The following is a 21868-nucleotide window of genomic DNA, read 5'->3' as shown; positions in this document are numbered from 1 at the left end:
TCATACAACATTTCTAAAGTCCAGCTTTTCTCATTAGTAACTGGGTTTTAAATGCGTGGGGCAAGCATCCGATCATCACTGAGGAGCCCATTGCTTAGGTTTTTAGGGGAGAGGATGGGCAGAAAGCAACAAAAAAAAGAAGGTTCCAATGGTTGCCAGCCACCACTGAGCTATGACATCCAAACATATGTTTGCATTTTCTCTTACAAACCCACATGAATGTGGTGGCTTCCACATTAATTGGGTGGGTGGGTGTGCGCATGGGCACACGTGCGTGCACAGACACATGTGCAGGTGTGACTGAGAAACCTCGCTGAAGGTTCAGAATCAGAACAGCTAAATTAAGATATAAAGAGCAAAAAAAAATGACTTCCAGACTTGTTTGTAATCACTTAAGCATCTGGGTATATTAAACAGGACAGGCTATTATCAATGGCAACCTGCTAAAAGGTAAATACATGCCTAGCAGCCGTTGTAGAAAAACATGCAGAGATTTTAAAATGCTACAATAATACATTTATATCAAGCTGTTTTACAAAGCAGTTTGAGGAGAATATGGTTTGAGGGTGAAATGCGAGCAGGGGGCAGAGAAAGGGCAGAACTCCTCAGTTCTTTGCCTCAGTCTTCTCCAAAAAAAGAAAACAATGCCCGACCTGAAGACTATGGAGCAGATGATTCAGCAGGGGAAACACAGCCCAGAATAAGTAAAGAGGTAGTACAAAAATACAAGGCTAGTTTAGATGTATTCAAGTCTCCAGGGCCAGATGAACTACATCCAAGAGTATTAAAAGAACTGGCAGAGGTGATTTCAGAACCACTGGCAATAATCTTTGAAAATTCCAGCAGACTGGAGGAGGGCAAATGTCCCTATTTTCAAAAAGGGGAAAAGAGAGGACCCAAACAATTACCACCCAGTCAGCCTGTCATCAATACCAGGAAAGATTCTAGAGTAGATCATTAAGCAAACGGTCTGTGAGCACCTAGAAAGGAACGCTGTGATCACTAAAAGTCAGCATGGGTTTCTGGAAAATTGGTCATTTCAGACTAATCTGATCTCATTTTTTGACAGAATTACAAGCCTGGTAAATGAAGGGAACACTGTGGATATAGCCTATCTTTATTTCAGCAAGGCCTTTGACAAGGTGCCCCATGATATTCTTGTAAAGAAGCTGGTAAAATGTGGGCTAGACAATGCTACCATTCAGTGGATTTGTAACTGGCTGACTGACCAAACCCAAAGGGCTCCTCTTCATCCAGGAGAGAAGTGGCTAGTGGGGTGCCACAAGGTTCTGTCTTGGGCCCAGTCTTATTCAACATCTTTATCAATGACTTGGATGATTGGCTTGAGAACATCCTGATCAAGTTTGCAGATGACACCAAATTGGGAGGGGTGGCTAATACCCCAGAGGACAGGATCACACTTCAAAATGACCTTAACAGATTAGAGAACTGGGCCAAAGCAAACAAGATGAATTTTAACAGGGAGAAATGTAAAGTACTACACTTGGGCAAAAAATAAAATAAAATGAAAGGCACAAATACAGAATGGGAGACACCTGGCTTGAGAGCAGTACAGTGGAACCTCGGTTTATGAACACCTCGGTTTATGAATTTTCGGTTTATGAACGCCGCGGACACATCTGGAACGGATTAATTCACTTTCCATTACTTTTAATGGGAAAGTTCGCTTCAGTTTATGAACGCTTCAGTTTATGAACAGACTTCCGGAACCAATTACACCCATGTTTCAGTTTATGAACGCTTCAGTTTAAGTACTTCGCGGACCCGTCTGGAACGGATTAATCCACTTTCCATTACTTTCAATGGAAAAGTTCGCTTCAGTTTATGAACGGTTACTCCACGGACTGTCTGGAACGGATTAATCCACTTTCCATTACTTTCAATGGGAAAGTTCGCTTCAGTTTATGAACGCTTCAGTTTATGAACAGACTTCCGGAACCAATTGTGTTCATAAACCGAGGTACCACTGTACATGTGAAAAGGATCTAGGAGTCTTGGTAGACCACAAACTTGACATGAGTCAACAGTGTGATTCAGCAGCTAAAAAAGCCAATGCAATTCTGGGCTGCATCAATAGGAGTACAGTGGTTCCTCCCTAGATGAATTTAATTCGTTCTGTGAATCAATTAGTTTTGCAAAAAATTCGTCTAGCGAATCCAATAGGAATGCATTGATTTTTATTTTTATTTTGCCCATAGGATCGCATTAATTGAATTTCAATGCATTCCTATGGGAAACCGTGATTCGCTAGACGTATTTTTCACAAAACGAATTCGTCTTGCGAGGCAACCTCCGCTCAAAAAATCTCTTCGTTAAGCGAAAAAATAGTCTTACAGGGCATTCGTCTAGCGAGGCACCACTGTATAGCATCTAGATCAAGGGTAGTACCACTGTATTCTGCTCTGGTCAGACCTCACCTGAAGTACTGTGTCCAGTTCTGGGCACCACAGTTCAAGAAGGATACTAATTTTGAAAAGCTGGAATGTGTCCAGAGGAGGGCAACCAAAATGGTCAAAGCACTGGAAACGATGCCTTATGAGGAACGGCTTAGGGAGCTGGGTATGTTTAGCCTGGAGAAGAGAAGGTTAAGGGGTGATATGATAGCCATGTTCAAATATATAAAAGGATTCTATATACAGGAGGGAGAAAGGTTGTTTTCTGCTGCTCCAGAGAAGTGGACATGGAGCAATGGATTCAAACTACAAGAAGATTCCACCTAAACATTAGGAAGAACCTCCTTGACAGTAAGAGCTGTTCGGCAGTGGAATTTGCTGCCAAGGAGTGTGGTGGTGTCTCCTTCTTTGGAGGTATTCAAGCGGAGGCTTGACAGCCATCTGTCAGGAATGATTTGGTGGTGTTTCCTGCTTGGCAGGGGGTTGGACTGGATGGCCCTTGTGGTCTCTTCCAACTCTATGATTTTTTGATTCTAGGAAAGCAGAGGTGTGTTAGAGAGTTCACTGCCCTGCAAGAGATTAGCTTTCATGCTCTGGAGCCGCACAAATCCCAGAATTTCAACAATCATTGTGCTGGAAATTTATGGCAGTCACCCAAGAAAAAGTGTGTCAGAAAACTCACTTCCCTATTTGTTTCCTAACACCTCAACATTCATAAATTTCCAGCAGCTTTTCAGGGAATAGATGAGGGCTGGCAAACAGAGCAGAGATTTGGACTCAGGGGCTAGAGGAGTTGAAGCATAGTGCAGAGTGTTGAAAATCACCACCAAATGCTAAACTCCCCAGCGCAGCCTCATCTATGGCGGGTGTTCTGCAGTGTCTGCCTGCAACTTTCGCACAAGCTATCTCTTATTACCGAAACGTTACTGCATTAATGTAGATTTCTGGATGACAGCCAAGTCAGAGAAGAGCAGAGAATTTCTCTCTGCAGTTAATTAAATTTGCTCGCATAGCTAGGAGAGCCTGTTATTACTGTTACGATAACGGTCCCAGGGTTGATAATTCTGTAATGCAGCATTGCTTTCAGGAAGGTGAAATGACAGGGTGAGGCAGTTCAAGAGAAGGCATAGCAGCTACATACTCTCAATTAAATAAGCACTCTAGTTGAAAGTGTAAGGTCATATTTAAAAAAGAAATGAGAGCAAGATAGCAGGCAGAGAATGCTGGAGTGTGTGAAAGTCTTTGCGCTTCCTATTCCTACAACTGAAGAGATGCCAGGCAAATAACAGTCTTCTCAACCCAGGCACAACATTGGCCTACCTTGCAAGTCTGTTCTTCAAAACAGCACTTTATCACATTTTCATGGCTAGCTGATGTTTTAACCACCCTCATGTATGTATACTGTATGCAGAGCAGCCTTTTATGCAGAAGCCTTTGGGAGAACAAATGCTTTTGCATTCTGAAGGTTTCGCCTCCTTCACCAGAGCTGGCCTGCCATTTAGTCAAGTGATAAAATACTTTCAACTGACAGCAGTCAAATACTTTATGAAGCCATAACACTTAAAGAATTGGCCCGCTGCCCAGTCAGCACAGCTGCTTTCAAAAACTGATGCAAGTTTTTGTTTTTAATAGTTTGTTACTTTGCTTTCTGTTTTTATTTAATTTTATCAATCAATCGATTAAAAGTTATAATCACAAACCCTTTTGTTACAAGACAAATGCCAGAGAATAATATACCCTTCATGTTATCAAAATTTATACTAAATTCGTAATAGAATCATAGAATCAGAGCAGACACACTGAAATGAATCAATGTGATTAACTTTAGCTATCAATAATATACAGGTGTAAACTGACTGAATTTTAAAACAAGTATGCATCACTGATGTTATTTAAATATTTAGCACTTTCTGGAAAAATGACACAAAAACTTTGCATGACCAGAGGGCAAAAAAGGCTTCAGATTTCCATGGCAGACTAGTGACCATCTATATTTTAAGCTCTCTACTTAAAAGCAGTTAGTTCCCTTAAGCCTGTCAGAATAGAAGAGTCTTCACTTGGCGGCAAGAAGGACAGCAAGGAGGGAGCCAGTCAAGCTCCTCCAGGAAAGGAGTTCCAGAGTCCATGAGCAACCACTGAGAAGCTCTCTCCTGTGTCCCCACCAAACATGCCTGTGAGGGTGACAGGACTAAGAGAAAGGCTTCCCCTGAGATCTCAGAGCCCAGGCAGGTTCATATGGGAGAATATGGTCCTCCACATATCCTAGATTTAAATCATATAGGGATTTAAAAAGGAACACACACACACACACACACACACACCACATATACTAGCTGACCTGGCCACGCGTTGCTGTGGGGTTTTTTTGGGGGGGGGGAGTATTGATGCCATTGTGTTTTGAATGATAATGGTTGCATAACTTGTGTTTGGTTAGTGTTTTGATGTACAGCGGTACCTCGCAAGACGAATGCCTCGCACAATGAAATACTCGCTAGACGAAAGCGTCTAGCGATTCTTTGTTGCCTCGCAAGATGAAGCTTTCTATGGCCGCGTCTCAGAAACTGAATTTCTTTTTTGCCACTTTTTTTTTTGCCGTCTGCTGTTTGTTTCCGCAAGATGAAAATTTTTGTAAGACGGCACGACCCACGGAATTAATTATTTTCATCTTGCGAGGTTCCACTGCAATATGCTTTTCTGGATGTATGAACTTTGTCCTTGGATTTTTTGTTTTAATTATTTTTGTTTTCTTATGATTGTTTGCTGCGCCTGACTCAGGGTCCTTGTTTCCCAAGAAAGGGGGAGGATGTGTCCGTTCCTCCCTGAACTATGTGTTTTTTCCTCCCCACCCCCGTTGTTGTGTCTCATCCCTGTGATTATTCCCATCCTGTAACGACACATGAAGTATCCTATCCCCCCTCCCCCCCACCCTGTGGCTCCCCCCACCCTACGTCAGCCCATGATCTATGGGCTGCCCATGACTCCCTCCCCGTCCACAAAAAACACTCTGTGAGGTGAGTGAGGCTGAGAGACTTCAAGGAAGTGTGACTAGCCCAAGGTCACCCAGCAGCTGCATGTGGAGGAGCGGAGACACGAACCCGGTTCACCAGATTAGGAGTCTACCGCTCTTAACCACTACACCACACTGGCTCTCAGGTTCATTGAAATTAACAGGCATGGCTAACTTGGGTCTATCGATTTAAGTCAGTCTATTCTGAGTAGCTTAGCTGACTATAACCCCCCTCCCTCTTGTTTAAATTTAACAACAGCACTTTGCTTGTCTGCTTTTGTAATTGGCATAACTATCAAACCTATTGATAATCAAAGTCTATTTTCCTTGTCCTAATAATATCAATGCTTTAAGCATGCTTGACCATCATTTCCCCAGTATTTGCCCATCCAATTAATCAAATCATTTTTGGACAGATTTTTGGACAGATCATCATGCCCAACCCTGTCCTTCAAAGATTTCCCCTCAGAATTAAAGTGAACTCTTAATTATAAATTGATAAAAATTGGTTTGATCTGCATCATAAAGTGAACTGAACCCAAGTGATTCAGCAGACTTAAATGCACAGTTCTCTGAATTTTGCAATATAGTTTCAGTTCAAAATAATGCACACACAAAATGTGTATTTTATATAAAATATAAGTATAATGTGTATTGTAGGGGGAAACTTTAAAAAAGCCCTGAAAAACAAAGGATGCATATTTTAGAGACAGAATGCATTCAAGAAGTAAATTTTTGGGGAAATGTGGGGAAAAGTGTTATTTTTATATTTAAAAAGAATCTACCAAAAAAAAAAAAAAAACCAGACTTGAGGCTGAGCACACACAAAAGTGACCTAGAATAGAAAGAGGCTGATCCATTCATTTCTACTTCCAATTCAAATGAAATGTTTCCTGCATCATAGTGTACTGCCAGAAGGCACCCTTGTCCACAGCAACTGCACTGGCATCTAACCTTTGAAACATATCCCAGGAGTCAGCAGTCCAAGACAAAGGATGAAAATTCTTGAATTAATGGCCTTTAGCATCACTGCTGACAACAATTATGGCAGAGCAGCAGCGAAACTGAATCTCTCAGGACCGAGCTCCGAACTCTCATTAGCAGACTCTCAAACAGCCCCGTGGAAAATCAACACTTACATTCCACTTTCAGTGCCATAACCAGGTCATAATCCTGAGGCCTCTGTTAACCCTAAAGCCAACCATCACTTACTGCACAGTTTCCAATAGGTTTTGAAAAAAGATTTATTTATTTGTTTTTTAAAGACCTCCAGGGATGATGCCACTGGAAAATAAAAAAATTCCTTCAGTAGCACCTTAAAGACCAACTAAGTTTTTATTTTGGTATGAGCTTTCGTGTGCATGCACACTTCTTCAGATACAGTGAAATAGAAGTCCCCAGGCACTTATGTAGAGAAGGGGTGGGGAGGGGGTGGGGTGGGGAGGGGAGGGGGGATCACTCAGAAGGGTGATGGAAGTGGGTGATTGACTGACTGATAGCTGTTGATGACCGAAAACGACTGCAAATGGTTTTGCATGAAAAAGCAAGGGTTGAGATGGCTGAAGATCGCTTATCATGTATAATGAGATAAGAATCCGATATCTCTGTTCAAACCAGGTCCCTCCATGGTTTTGAGCTTGGTGATAAGTTGTAATTCAGCAACTTCTCTTTCCAGTCTATTTCTGAAATTCTTTTGTAGTAAGACAGCTACTTTGAGATCTTGTATAGAATGTCCTGGGAGATTGAAGTGTTCTCCTACTGGTTTTTCTGTCTTCTGGTTCCTGATGCCACTGGAAAAGCATTCTGAACTTGCAGCAAATGAGAAGCGGGTCCCACTGATTTTATTGGGACTTACTCCTTGGTACATATCGTTCCAACTGCAGCCTAAATTGTGAAGTTAGTTAATAAAATTATGCATAGCATGGAGAAAATGGATATAGAAAACTTTTTCTCCCTCTCTCAGAACACTAGATGGTCACTAGCCTGGATGGCTTTAAAGAGGACTAGACAAATTCATGGAGGAGGAGAGGGATATGGATGGCTAAGAGCCAGGATGGCTCTGCTCTGCCTCCACAGAGCCATGCTTCTGAATACTAGGTGCTGGAAGCCACAGGAGGGGAGAAGGTTCTTGTGCTCTAATCCTGCTGGAGAGTTTCTCACAGGCATCCATGTGGTCACTGTGAGAAGAGTATGCCAGACAAGATGGGCTACTGGCCTATCCAGCAAGCTCTTAGGCTCTTAAATCAGACTTTCCCAACCTAGTGCCCTCCAGGTGCTGCTGGACTACAACCCCCAGCATACCTGACTATTGGCCATGCTGGTGTGGGCTGCTGGGAGTTGGAGTCCAATAACAACTGGAGGGCACCAGGTTGTATCCTTGAATTGCTGCAACACCTCTTACTTGCCTGGAGGGAGGGTAGAAATCTCTCACTGGTGTGGCTGGAAGTTGGCCCACTCTGCAAAACTAAGTGTTATATCAGTTGCTCTGGCCACTACTTCATTTACTTATTTACAAAAAACTTTCCAACAATGGCCCCACTCACTTCTTGCCCCGGGCCCTGCTTACCATGAGAATATGGCTCTTGGAAGGATGCCCATGTATAGATGCAGCCCTTAAGGTGGAAAGGGTTTCCTTTTCCCTCCCCTGCCCCATATAGAGGAAGACCCTCCGCTCCTCATATGACAGCTCAGCACAGATGGATGCAAATACCACCTTGCTCCAAAAGGAAATGTTGGGACATGTAGTCTCACAGGAGATGGACTCAAGGAGCAAGCAGAGGGAAGCCTCTGCATCTCTAGGCAGCAGCATCCAGAGAAAAGTCTCTGAAGAGTATCAGCAGACAGATTTTTGGTGGCCTGCATTTTAGCACCTTTCACTCCTATCTGCTCAAAATGCATCTATCCCTTTTCACTTGGCCAAGTTCTGTGCAAGCAAAACTCACCAGGAACTGACCCCAAACCTTTTACAATTTTCCTCTTTGGTATTCGTGACATGTCTATAACTTGCATAAAGTTGCTGCCCGTTCTGTTTTGTTTTAAGCTACTTGGATTCATCATGCACCTTTGGATAACGTGCTTCATGTGCTTCCTTTGTCTTTTCTTTGTCTTTATTTTGCTCTCTTAATGATGGTCATCACCATTTATGATAAAATATTTGATTGTGATTTATTGGTGGCTGTTTAGATGCAAGCTTCCTCTCCCTGCACATTTGAGCATTTTGCTAGAAATCTTATAAACCTCTGCTATGTTTCCCCTTTATTTCCCTAAACTACACTTTAGCCATCTTTCTCTTTTTTCTAAAAAGAAAAGGCTAAAACCTGCTTCCCTCCACAGCTGTTCTATATACACTGCAGTGCCAGTAAAACTATCCAGTTTTTCCCCATAATAATTGAGAACACACCATTTTCCTTCTGAAATCCATGTTTCCCTTCTGTCCTAAGCAAAAAGTTATGAGGTGCTATTGCCTCCTCTTTCCTCTTTGTTTTCTACATTTTCTCTTGCAGCCAAGAAGAAACCAGAACATTAATTCCATTACGCACACACAGAGCTTAATTAAAATGCTATCAGAGTATAATTATGCAAACTCATTTGCAGAACTACGTGAACTCAAAAGCTTATTGGATCACAATGTAAATTAGCAAAAGTATATATACTGGGGGGGGAGGCGTGTTTACATGTACGTATGCAAACAGAGAGACGGTCCCCTCCTGACTCCCATACAGATGTGGAACTTTAATCCATACAGCCCTGATGGATTTTCAATACAACCCAGAATCTATTGTGGTGTTTTAGCCAATTTAGATTGCCCCACAACACGTTTGGTTCAGATGGGCAGCCTATGATCCAGGAAATGAAATTGTGAATGGCCGCTGAAGGTAGAACAGTGTGGGGAAACTGAGATACAGGAGGGGAAATGGCAGCCACTGAGTTGAGGCTGGCTGTCCAATGAGAGTCAGAATCTGGCAACAAGGAATTATGCCTGAGATAAGGGGGCCAAATTGGACCCCCTAGGTGAAAGGGTTCCGACCCCAGTAGGGAGTCGGAAACCTCTGGAGAGAGAGAAAGCCAAATTGAGATAGCTCTTTCTGGTAGAGAAATGACAGAGACCAAACCAAGAGTTCCGAAAGCAAAGGCGGCTTGCCTGATTGTTTATTTTCCAAACAAAATAAAAAACTGTTGCAACAGGGTGTTCTCTCTCCCACAGGAGAAAATAAGGACCCAGAACAAAAGACATTTAAAATTTCCCACCCTCCAGTCCAGGGCCACCCCCAGAAGCATCATACATACATCACAGAAGGGGTGTAGCCCAAGACCCCCACCCCCAGCCACGTCATACCTGCATCACAGAAAAGGGTCTACAGCTGAAACCTGAGCACCTTGTTTATCTCCTGTCTGGCAGCTTGCCTGTTAATGTTGGATTACTGGGGAGCCTGGCCAGTCTTTTTTAATGATAAATGCTTAGTTCCTGAGCCAGGTCACAGGCTCACACCCTCTTCATATCTTAAATGTGGCCTTAAGAAAGGATTTGTGAGGAAAGAGACAATGGGGAGGTTTTCCCATTTCCTCCCTCCTTTCAGAGAAACCATTTGGTAAGTCTGGGAGAGTCAAAATAGTTTCAGGACTTTTTCTGTACTGTTTTCAATCATTAGTTTATATTTTTATGTACGTGTTTGCCTTGCACATTTATGAACATTTATTACAGACATCCCCAAACTTCGGCCCTCCAGTTGTTTTGGACTACAATCCCCATCATCCCTGACCACTGGTCCTGTTAGCTAGGGATCATGGGAGTTGTAGGCTAAAACATCTGGAGGGCCGCAGTTTGGGGATGCCTGATTTATTATATATCCAAGACCTTAAAATTCTTATAACAATGCCAATAAGTAAACATGAAGGCGTTGAGCCAGGAATTAAACTGGAATGTACTAGGCCAACCTTTGCCAACCAGGTAGCCTTCAGTAGTTTTGGGCAACTGCAGCACTGGCTGGGGCGGATGGGAGCTGTATTCCAAAGCCTCTGGAAGCCACCAGGTTGGCAAAGACTGCTCCAGAGCCAATGTTACAAAGGCTGATCTAAACCTCAAAAGACCACAGTTCAGGGAAAGTCTCAACCTAAACAGAAGCACTTTGACACCCTTCCTGGTGAGGAAGACCCAATGCCCAGCCTGGGAGGATGTGCGAAGACCAGAGGCTCAGAGTATTTCTCTGCTCAAAGAGATGCTCCAAATCTCAGCCTGGGTGGCTTACCATGCTCTCTTCCCTTGTCCTCAGAAAAAAAACAACCAACCGCTGCAGCTGAGCTTAAAGCCCTGGCAGGGAGCCATTAAAAGCCCTGTTTGTTATCAAGACCTATGTGGAGCCTCCAACATGAGTCTGACCAAACTGCGGGAGGCAGTGGAAGACAGGAGTGCCTGGTGTGCTCTGGTCCATGGGGTCACGAAGAGTCGGACATGATTAAACGACAACATGTGGAGCATCAATGAAGCAGTCAGGTTTCAAAAGACAATACAGAGCTCCTTGTGCCCTGGGCTGGTAAGGTTTTTGTTTGTACAGTAATAAGCTCATCTAAGCAAAGTGCCACGTATTCTCCCTCAGACAAAAAAAAACAAGTACTGGTAACTAAGGGAGCTCCGGACAGGGGGAGAATTTCATTTGGGCCACATTTCAAAGCCACCTGACTTCAAAGTTCTAGTCAACAGGTTATTTGTTATTTAGCACCACTTTGATTAGATTAAAATATTTGTCACCCTTTTTGTGTTTTACTGCTAGATAACACGCTTTGGTAACTGTAGGAACAGTGGGGGGCACAAACCGAGGTTTGTTTACTTGCCCTTCTTTGAATATTTTATTTAAGAATAAACTAATATAATTTAAATGAAAACTTTTCAACATTTTAAATAAATGTGGGGGTGGACTCTCCTTTGTGTTTATTAGTCACAGTTTGCTTTTCCCCTTCCTTTCACAGGTGGAAAGCAGCAGAAATTTCAGTAGGGGTTCTCCAAAAACTGGCAATCCATTCACTCACTGAAAAATATACGGTATACCTGCCCTGAAGCAAATGGCACCTCTGGATTGGCCCAAGTAGAATACTGTAGTCACAAGTGGAGGCCCAAAAGTTAGCCACCCCTGGAGTAAGGGGTTGAAACAGTAAAGCTCAGAGTTCCATTCAGTTCTAAATGCTAGGATTCAAAAAATGTCTTGCATCCTGAAAAGTCGCAGGTCCAGTCCCTGGCAGCATCGCTGGGTAGGGTTAAGAGAGACTGTGTCTGAACCCCTCTTGAGCCACAGCCAGTCAGTGCATGCTGAGCAGGATGGACCAATGGTTTGACTCAGTATAAGGCCACTTCCCATGTTCCTTTACCTGAGATCCTTCCAGACAAAGCACCGTGTTGGGCTCGGTGGACAGACTGACTGCTTTGGTCTAAGGCAGATATCCCCAAACTGTGGCCTTCCAGATGTTTTGGCCTACAACTCCCATGATCCCTAGCTAACAGGACCAGTGATCGAGGAAGATGGGAACTGTAGTCCAAAACATCTTGAGGGCCGAAGTTTTGCCTTCAGCTCCCTATATTGGACAAACAGGCCAAACCCTACGCCAAAGGATAAATGGACATAAATCTGACATCAGGAACCAGAAGACAGAAAAACCAGTAGGAGAACACTTCAATCTCCCAGGACATTCTATACAAGATCTCAAAGTAGCTGTCTTACTACAAAAGAATTTCAGAAATAGACTGGAAAGAGAAGTTGCTGAATTACAACTTATCACCAAGCTCAAAACCATGGAGGGACCTGGTTTGAACAGAGATATCGGATTCTTATCTCATTATACATGATAAGCGATCTTCAGCCATCTCAACCCTTGCTTTTTCATGCAAAACCATTTGCAGTCGTTTTCGGTCATCAACAGCTATCAGTCAGTCAATCACCCACTTCCACCACCCTTCTGAGTGATCCCCCCTCCCCTCCCCATCCCCACCCCTTCTCTACATAAGTGCCTGGGGACTTCTATTTCACTGTATCTGAAGAAGTGTGCATGCACACGAAAGCTCATACCAAAATAAAAACTTAGTTGGTCTTTAAGGTGCTACTGAAGGAATTTTTTTATTTTACTTCGACCCAGACCAACACGGCTACCTACCTGTAACCTGGTCTAAGGCAGTCTACCTCCCTTTCCAACAGCAGGTCAGGCAAATGCCTCCAGGAAGCCCAAAAGAATGGCATGGATGTATTGGATGCCTCTTGCTTTTTTCTCCAAACCACACCCTTTCCACACGTGACATCACATGTGGCATCATGTGTGTGTTGGCATATGGCATGTGCCAAATATGTGCAGCTCCCCAAGTATGTAGGTTCATGGCAGTGCAGTTTGCTGGAAGAAATTTAGCCAGACTCCAACTCTTCAGTCAGTTCAGTCCTTTACTGACAGGTCCAAAGCATTAAGGCAGTTTCATTATATACACTATGTACAGGCTTCCCCTAGATCCCTAGCAGAAGATGCAGGTTTCAAATGCAAAGCAAGCACAACTCACAGCATACATACCGTACAGAGTTCAGTATCAATCTGGCAGAGCTTCCTCACAGCAAAGCAAGAAGGCAATGTACAGTCCCCTCTTAATATACCCAAGAATGACCACACCCTTGGCCAGCTGACAGGTCACAGTGACCTCCTAATCACAAGACCTGCAGGTGCAAGATAAGGGAAGAATACACACACCAGATTTTTCTTAACAGCAATTAAAGAAACCTCAACAGTGTGGGGCTGGATGACCACTAGGCTCCCTGTGAAGAACTTGACTGTGCACTCAATCTCTGCAGAAAGCCAGCCTGAAGTCACCACCCATTGGCTGATAGGGTGCTTTGAAGTCCCATGGAGCATCACCTGTCATCATTGTGATGGCAGGTGACTGACAGGTGGGTGGTCCTACCCACCTGCAAAATTTGGGGTATTGGTAGGGGCTGTGCTTTTTTCAGTTGGAACTCAAAGGAACTTGGTCACCTCTCAGGTGGGCACTGCTGCCATGATAAGAGAGCAAAGTAGGGGCTAATGGTGAGTTCCAGCACCTCTTTTTCTACAAATAGTACTGGCCCAACAGCCGAATCAGATTCCCCATTCCTGCCATATAAGCTGCCAGATTCCCCATTCCTGCCATATAAGCTGTCAGTCTTGGCTGTTTCACTGCTGAAACAGACACTTTGAGCTCCTCACCTTTATTTCACCACAACACCTTTCAACTTCCTGCATCCTACCATCATAGGCTTTGACCCTTGTCCCTTTCTACTGCCTCCTCTGCCCTCTTCCCTAGATCCATCTGACTACCCTGCTCTTCTGCAGGATCTGAGCGGTTCAGCCAATAGTAGCTGAAGACCCTCTCTGCCTGCCTGATCACTTGTGACATCAAAGAAGCTCAGCCAATCAGAGACTTCACTATCACCACCATGAACTCCCCAGTGCACTGTAATTGGGACCAATTCTCTTCAGTCTTGGGTCCCCCAATATGTCGTTGGACTACAACTCTCATTTGTCCTGACTGTTAGCTGAGCTAGCTGTGGATAACAGGAGTTGTAGCCCAACAATACCTGCAGATTCCATGCTGAAGAGCTCTGATCTAGATGAGCAGGGATATTGCTCCACTCATTCTCATGAAGCCGGACATTTCATCTTTTCTTGCACTGCTAATGTAGCTCGCTCATAACAAAGGAAACTAAACCTACCAGCAATCTTTAAATCTTCTGCTCTGACCTTCAGCTCCAAGATAATGTTCTGCTTTAGAGAGGACAAACTCCTGTTTATCGAGGTGAAACTTACAGGGATAATGTGAAGTGGCCTTTCAGAGCACCAAACAGTCAAGCTTTAATCTAAAAATCTTTAGAGGACAAGCAAGAGAGAACAATCTCTTTAGATGAGATGAGACTCACCAGATGCAGTACTTAGAAACAAATCAAGAGGCTGCAGCTTTAAGGGCTCTTATCTTGGGGTGAAATACTGTTTAAGAACACCAGTGGAAGAGAGAGATCCAAAAGCCCAGGAAATGCTGTTTCTGCCAACAGGGGGGGGGGGGGGAAACTAAGGTTTTTTAACACAAATCTTAAGGTGACCAACCAAGCCAGGGAAACATACGGCACTTGTTTTTACAAGTAACATAGAAAACATTTGCATCCATGTGGATGGTTTGAAATGATTTTCATGGCATTAAGTAATAAATGTTGGGTCTGCCCTCAGCAACCACCATCTGAAGTGGAAAAGCAATGTATCTGAAGTGCATTTGCTGTGGTTATATTTCCATACATCATATGACCTACTGCAATGTTAGCAATGCAGGTCAAGGAGCCACACTCCTTTTTAAAAAGCCCATAGAATTATAGAGTTGGAAGGACCCCGAGGGTTATCTGGTCCAGGAACCTCAATTAGATCATATGTGACAAATGGTCACCCGACCTCTGCTTAAAAACCTCTAAGGAAGGAGAATCTACCACCTTTCCAGGGAGTCTGTTCCATTGCCAAACACCTCTTACTGTCAGAAAGTTCTTCCTGATGTTTAGTCAGAATCTCTTCTCTTGTAACTTGAACCCATTGGTTTGGCTCCTAGCCTCTGAAGCAGAAGAAAACAAGCTTGCTGTCAGGGCCGTCTTAAGCATATCTGGCGCCCTGGCGCGAAGATCCCTCCAGCGCCCGCCCCCCCCCCCGTTTTCCAGCGCGGCTGTCTGGCGGGTGCAGCATGTAGCGCAGCTGCAGCAGCGCGGTGCCCCCCTGGCGGCCCAGCGCCACCCAGCCTTGCCTTAGATCCGGGCCTGCTTGCTGTATCCTCCACGTGACAGCCCTTGAGACATTTGAAGGTGGCTATCATATCTCCTCTCAGTCTCCTCTTTACCTGGTTAAACATAACCAATTCCCTCAACTGTTCCTTATATGGCTTAGTTTCCAGACCCTTGATCATCTTGGTTGCCCTCCTTTGCACATGCTCCAGCTAGTCAACACCCATCTTAAAATTGTGGCACCCAGAACTGGACACAGTACTCTAGGTGTGGTCTGACCAAGGCAGAATGGAGTGCTGCTATTACTTCCCTTGATGTGGACATTATACTGTATTCCTGTTGATGCAGCCTAGAATAGCATTAACATTTTTTTTATTTATGACAAATAAATGCTACGTGCACAAGCTGGCAAGAGATAGAAGGTGCTACCCAAATATATTTGTTATTTGAAAATCTAGGCATGCAGAAACAAAACACAGGGAGATATTTCCATGGCTTACAGCTCATAATAAAGACTTTCAGCCAGAGGAAAGGCTGAAAGATAACCACAGTTCCAAAAACTGGAGCAGCAGGATGCAACAACTCACCAGAAATTTTGAACGTTTTTTAAAGGCATCAGGCTCAATACATCCCAGCCAAACAAACGCAGCATCATTCGGACTCGGATTTCTTTCATTTACCTACTGCAGACCTGAAAAACTAATCTCATCCTAATTTCCATGGAAACAGATGCATAGACACGAAGTCCCTGGGTGTTCCTCAGGAACAGGGCAGTTGAATTACCTGCACGTTCACACAGCTGCCAGAGTTTATTAGCAGTCTGCAGTTGGAGGATCTCATTTTAACTCCATCATTACCTTTGCCTTTCCCCTCCAAGTCAATAAGCCTGGAGAATTTGAAGGAAGCCATGTGTGCTTTGAGTAAAGCTGATGGAGCTTTGCAAGCACTGCAATGCAATGAAGAACACAGGGAAGCAAGTGGCTTGGCAAGGCAACTTAGCACTACCCATTCCAAGGCAAAATTTAGGGTCATTCCTCTTCCCGGAAACATGAAGGTCACAGTCCCACAGAGGCACAATGGTAAATGACTGCCTCCTTCCCCACAGACCCTCTTGGGTGCAAAGATCAGCGGAATTCCTCACAGGCTCAGGGGGGCACCAGCCTAGGAGAGGGCCTTCTCTGTGGCAGCCCCTAAGCTGTGGAACTCCCTCCCCACAGAGGTGCATCTGGCACCATTGCTATGTGGTTTCTGGCCAATGCTAAAGATGCACCTCTTTACCCTGCCTTTTGACACTTGAAGTGTATATTTTTAGGAACCATCCTATTTCTCTTATTGTAAGTGGTTTTAAACTATTTTTAATATTGTGTTTTAATGTAGCAACCCAACCTGGGACCTTAGGGTAATGGGTGGGAGAGAAATAAAAATTAACAACAACAACTTTGGAGTGCCAACGCTCATCGTGGCAGCCCTTGTCTACAAGGAGAGTCAAAACTGCAGGCAGCTTCATTTATTTACAGTATCTATCAAATGTCTATCCTGACTTTTAAGCCTCCCAAAGAGCAGCAATATGGCAGCAATCCTATGGCTGGCAACACAACCATTAAGTCCTGAAGGAGCTCCAACCTGGTGTCAAGTCTGTGAAACCTGGGGTTGGTGTTTCTAGGACAGGGGTCGGCAACATGCGGCCCACAAAGACCATTTTACTGGCCCACGAGCCACCCCTGAATCGAGCCACCCATTCAGAGAGTCCCCCGCGTGCTGCGCTAAACTGGCACAGCGCGGGGACTTGCCGAGCAGCGCCAGAAATCGTGTCTGTACACGCACAGATACTAGAAATTGCATCTGTGCATGTCCAGATGCCGAAAATCGCTTCTGCGCAGGCGCAATTTTCAGTGTCTGGGCATGCACAGAAGCGATTTTCAGTGTCATGCTGAGCCAGTCGAGCCCACAGACAATCTCCGTGGGAGTAATCCAGCCCGTGGCCGGTAAACCTTGCCGACCCCTGTTCTAGGACTCCCTTGCTATCTTGGCTGTTGCCAGGAGGTGCGATGCTTGTCCACACTTCCACATGCCCCATGCCTAGAAAGCACATGTCCAAGCAGTTTCCTATTTGTCCTGAGCTTTATAGGCCTGGGTCTGAGTGGCTTTGTCTTTGCCCCCTCCTTTGCAATCAATTAGAGCAGACATCAGTCCAGAGAAAACCCCAGTGACATTTGCTCTAATTCAGTCTAAAAGGCTGGGTTTCCTCGGGGGAAAGAGGTGGGACATGGGGAAGTCAAAATGAGTCCCATGTCAGTGTAATCTTGCTATATTTGTAGTACTGAAACGTTGTCTTTTGTATGTTGTTAGACTTGCTATAATCTTGCTTTATTATGCTATTACGAAATAGTTCTTGCAGTCATTGATTTTGAGGTATATTCCTGTTTTCTTTCTTGTAAGCCGCTTTGAGAAGGATTCCCTTTGTGGAAAAGTGGCACACAAATGAAATGATGGTAAAATTTAAATGGCTAGTTAAATGAACTTGAGATGCCTAGACTGAGTACTAGGAAAACATTGCATAGCAGAGGAACAGCTGGATATTACTCTGGATTGAATATTTGACTATTTTCAGGAACTTTTGTATATAAAACTGACAGGTGGATAGTTGGAAGTCCCTTTTACTTCATCTCTTTTTCTTCACCTTTTTATTCCATTATTACTTCCTTAACACGCTGTGGGTTAAACCACAGAGCCTAGGGCTTGCCGATCAGAAGGTTGGTGGTTCGAATCCCTCTGACAGGGTGAGCTCCCATTGCTCGGTCCCAGCTCCTGCCAACCTAGCAGTTTGAAAGCACGTCAAAGTGCAAGTAGATACGGTAAATAGGTACCGCTCCAAGCAGGAAGGTAAATGGTGTTTCCGTGTGCTGCTCTGGTTCGCCAGAAGTGGCTTTGTCATGCTGGCCACATGACCTGGAAGCTGTACACCGGCTCCCTCGGCCAATAACGCGAGATGAGCGCCGCAATCCCAGAGTCGGTCACGACTGGACCTAATGGTCAGGGGTCCCTTTACCTTTACATATATTCTTATATCTTTATTCTCTTTCCTTTTCCTTTCCTTCCCTTTTTGTTTTGTTTTCTTTCTACTTTCAGTCTGTTGTATTATTTGTGGTTAAGGAACAGTTAACATGCAGATGAAGGTGAGGAAAGACCCTGTGTTAGAGGCAGGGAAGGGAAGACCCACCCTCCGGGGTGAGGAAATAGGAGAAAAAATGGAAGCTGGGAGGGTTTACCTTTTGTCCAAAATGGGTGCTTCCATGCAAAACCACCACATATGGCAGAAAGTCTCCTTTTGACCACAATTTCTCTAGCACCAAGTCAAGGTATTAGTGTGAACCCTATTTAATTCCACGAGGATCAGGTACCAACATGAAGTCAATTTAAAGTAATTTTCTTTTAAATGGGCCAAAACTATTTTAAAGGGGAAATGCCTTTTCAATTTTCAGGTTCTACTGCAGCCTGCAAGCCATCTTCCCAAAAGCTTTATTCTTGATGCACCCTGGAAACCTGCAAATAGTAGAAACTAACTCCTCCCTCCAGGCCACACCTCTGAGTCGGCTGTGCAGGAGCTGGCCTCCAAGGTCACAGCTGTTTCTCCTAAAGGGTCTGCATGCCAATTTTAATTGATAATGCATACATTATCTAGTTGGCAAATTTGCCCACAGGCCCCAAAGAGTTGTCATTGCCAGACATCACAGCAAATACAAGCTGTTAGCAGCACACTTGACATCAATAGATGTCCTTTACTTTCAGTTTGACATTTCACATAGGTTACCAAGAAGAGGATGCTCAAAGTGCTGCAGTGACAATAGAAAACATGATCGCAATAAATTCTGTTTGGTGCCATCCTCAATCTCTTTCTATGCCAACTTCAAAACCCCATCATCAGCTTCACACATTGCATTACTCCAGGAAAATTCTGTCTCCAGATACTTTTAAGGAGCCTCTAATCAGGCTTTGCTGCTGGCCATTTGCCATAATTATAGGAATGAGGTGCTGGAAATTGCATTAGATAATTGAAATGAGACAATGGCTCTTTCAATTACCAGCGAATCAATTTCTCAAAGGGTGGATCTTGCAGCTCTCAGCAATGAAATCTAAGCAATGCAAAAGACAATGTTTCATTCAACTTCATCAACACCTAAGTAGGACTGCTAATGTTTACCAAGAGGAAACTTTTGTGTTGGGGGAAAGCATTTACATTTGCATGTTTGAAAAACGGAGCCAAAATCGGTTAGTTTTTTTTCCTTTGAATTCACGTCTGGTCAAATGTGGTCATGGTCATAGCACTTTGCAATTTAAAAACAAAACCAGGCATTGTGGGTGAGCAGTCCTGTTTCCAATAAACTGGCCAGCTGCCCAGCCTGGAGGGGGCTGCATCCCCCCTGAAGAAACAGGTTCAGAGTTTGGAGATGCTTCTGTCAGTGGAGGTTTAGAGAAGCTCTGTGATAAGGCTAGATAAGGCTTCCCTCATGCTTGATCCAGCAACTGCAGTTAGTGTGGAATCCTGCAGCAGGACTGCAGGCAGAAAGGAAGGCTTGTCAGCATATAACACCTGTGCTCAGAGATCTGGTGTTATTATTAGTATACACTATGCGTTATATTTTTGGAATGTATTATTTACTTATGTATGTATGTATTTGTTTGTTCAGTTTCTATCCCACCCTTCCTCCCAAAGGAGCCCAGGGCAGCAATTAGCAACTATTAAGTAATAATAATTTGAATCCATTCAGATGCACTGTTAGCGTCTTTCTTTGACTTGCAGCCACCAGTGGAATTACTTATTCATTCATTTCCTTGCACTTAACGCTGCCTTTCCACCCAACAGAAGCACAGAGAGGATAGCAATGCAATGCCAGGTGTGTACCGGTAGCACAAGAAAAAATAGTAACGTTAATGACATCATAACAACCGATACAACATGACAATGTTGGCAATATATGAGTGGACGCTTATAGATGCAGACTTTCTTTGGATAAATACAATGATATTTGGAATGAGTTTACACAGAATATATTAGGTTATTGAGAACTATGTGTGTATTAGGACAGTAAGATTATGCACATCTGTTACTAATTAAACGACTCAGGACTGCAATACCTCAAGGGCCGCCCCATATGAACCTACCCAGACCTTGAGATCATCTTCTGAGGCCCTTCTTCCTGTGCCTCCTCTGCAAGAGGTCCGGAAGGTGGCAACACAAGAACGGGCCTTTTCTGTGGTGACTCCCCGTTTGAGGAATTCTCTCTCCAGGGCTCCCCTTTAGGTGCCAGACAAAAACGCTCCTCTTTAACCAGGCCTTTGGTTGCTTGACATCCTAAGCCCTTTTAAAATGTGTCGGCAGGGGTTTATTGGGGTGTTGTTGTTTTTATGATGCATTTTGTGGTTTTATATTCTGATTTTATCCTGTGGGTATAATATAATATAATAATAATATAATGTAATGTAATGTAAGGAATATAACTGAGCATTTTTTCTCTTTTCCATTCTCATTTCTTTTTCTTTTTCTTTTCTTTGTCATGCTTCAGTGCTACTGTCAGCAAAAAGACTGATTATAATTACCCTCCAACAAAAGTGGTTTTCACCTTGTACTTAAATGAGGCCAACTTGGGGGACAACCAAACAGCTTTAGGGGGACAGGTCCATAAACTGAGGCAGGTTGGGGAAGGTACCACTGAGAGTGCCCTGTAACACATTCCCCGCCTCCACCCCCACCCAGAAGAATCTAAAATTGGAATACCAAAATGCATTTTCAGCAGATCTTCATAGATAGGTAGTAGGGAGTAATGAAGAAGAGGCGCCCTAAGGTATTTGGGTCCCAAGTGACTTTCTATGTTTATTACAGCTGCACCGTGACCTCGGATGGGAGGTTCATAGGCGCTCAGTGTAGGGATCTAGCTTCCCCGATGTCTGCTATATGGAGCACTCTTGCTAAAAGCCAACTCATCTCTCCCAAATGGCTCTCCTTAAGAGAAGCGCACTGGGGAAGCTAATACCCTGTTGCAAAAGTGTGTTGTGCAATGTTTTAATGAGATTGGCTTAAAATGTCAGCACAAATTTTGAAACTAAAAGCAAATGACTTGGGCAAGGCAGTTGGTTTGGGGATTGTGCCAGTTTGGGTTTCTTTCTGCTGCCATAGAGTCAAGTTTACTTATTAGTCATTTTCCCCACCCCTACAAAGGTAACTCAAAGGCACTTACACCAATTAAAAAATGCATACATTAAAAACAGCATAAAATAAAACCAGGAAAAATCTAAAAGCCAATCATATTTTTAGAAGGCAGAATCAAAACACTTTTAAAAACCCACCCACTCAAGGAGATAGATGAAAGCCAAAGATCTGGTGGAAAAGAAATGTTTTTACCTGGCACCTAAAGCTTTGTAATTCTAATTCTGGTGCCAGGCAGGTTTCCCTGGGGAGAGTATTTCACAAGCGGGAAGCCACCACTGAAAAGACCCGTTCTTGTGTTGCCACCCACTGGACCTCCTGTGAAGGGGGCACGGGGAGAAGGGCGTCACATGGTGAACACAGGGCCCAGGCTGGTACATATGGGGAGAGGCGGTCCTTGAGGTATTGTGGTCCTGAGCCATTTATAGGTCAAAACCAGCACTTTGAACTGGGCCCAGAAACGATTGGGCAGCAGCACATGCAATTG

The 21868-nt window shown here is 43.9% G+C and overlaps 1 protein-coding gene across 1 annotated transcript in view; it reads right to left on the bottom strand.

Annotated features, from left to right (window-relative positions):
* The window catches only part of ENTREP2 (endosomal transmembrane epsin interactor 2), a 150463-nt gene that overhangs the window by 73841 nt on the left and 54754 nt on the right, over window positions 1-21868 (bottom strand). The window lies entirely within an intron of this gene.

This window comes from Zootoca vivipara, chromosome 13, assembly GCF_965207765.1.
Source record: "Zootoca vivipara chromosome 13, rZooViv2.hap1.1, whole genome shotgun sequence".
NCBI lineage: Eukaryota > Metazoa > Chordata > Lepidosauria > Squamata > Lacertidae > Zootoca > Zootoca vivipara.
Note: the sequence above shows the minus strand (reverse complement) of the source record. Positions and strands in the feature narration are given on the sequence as shown.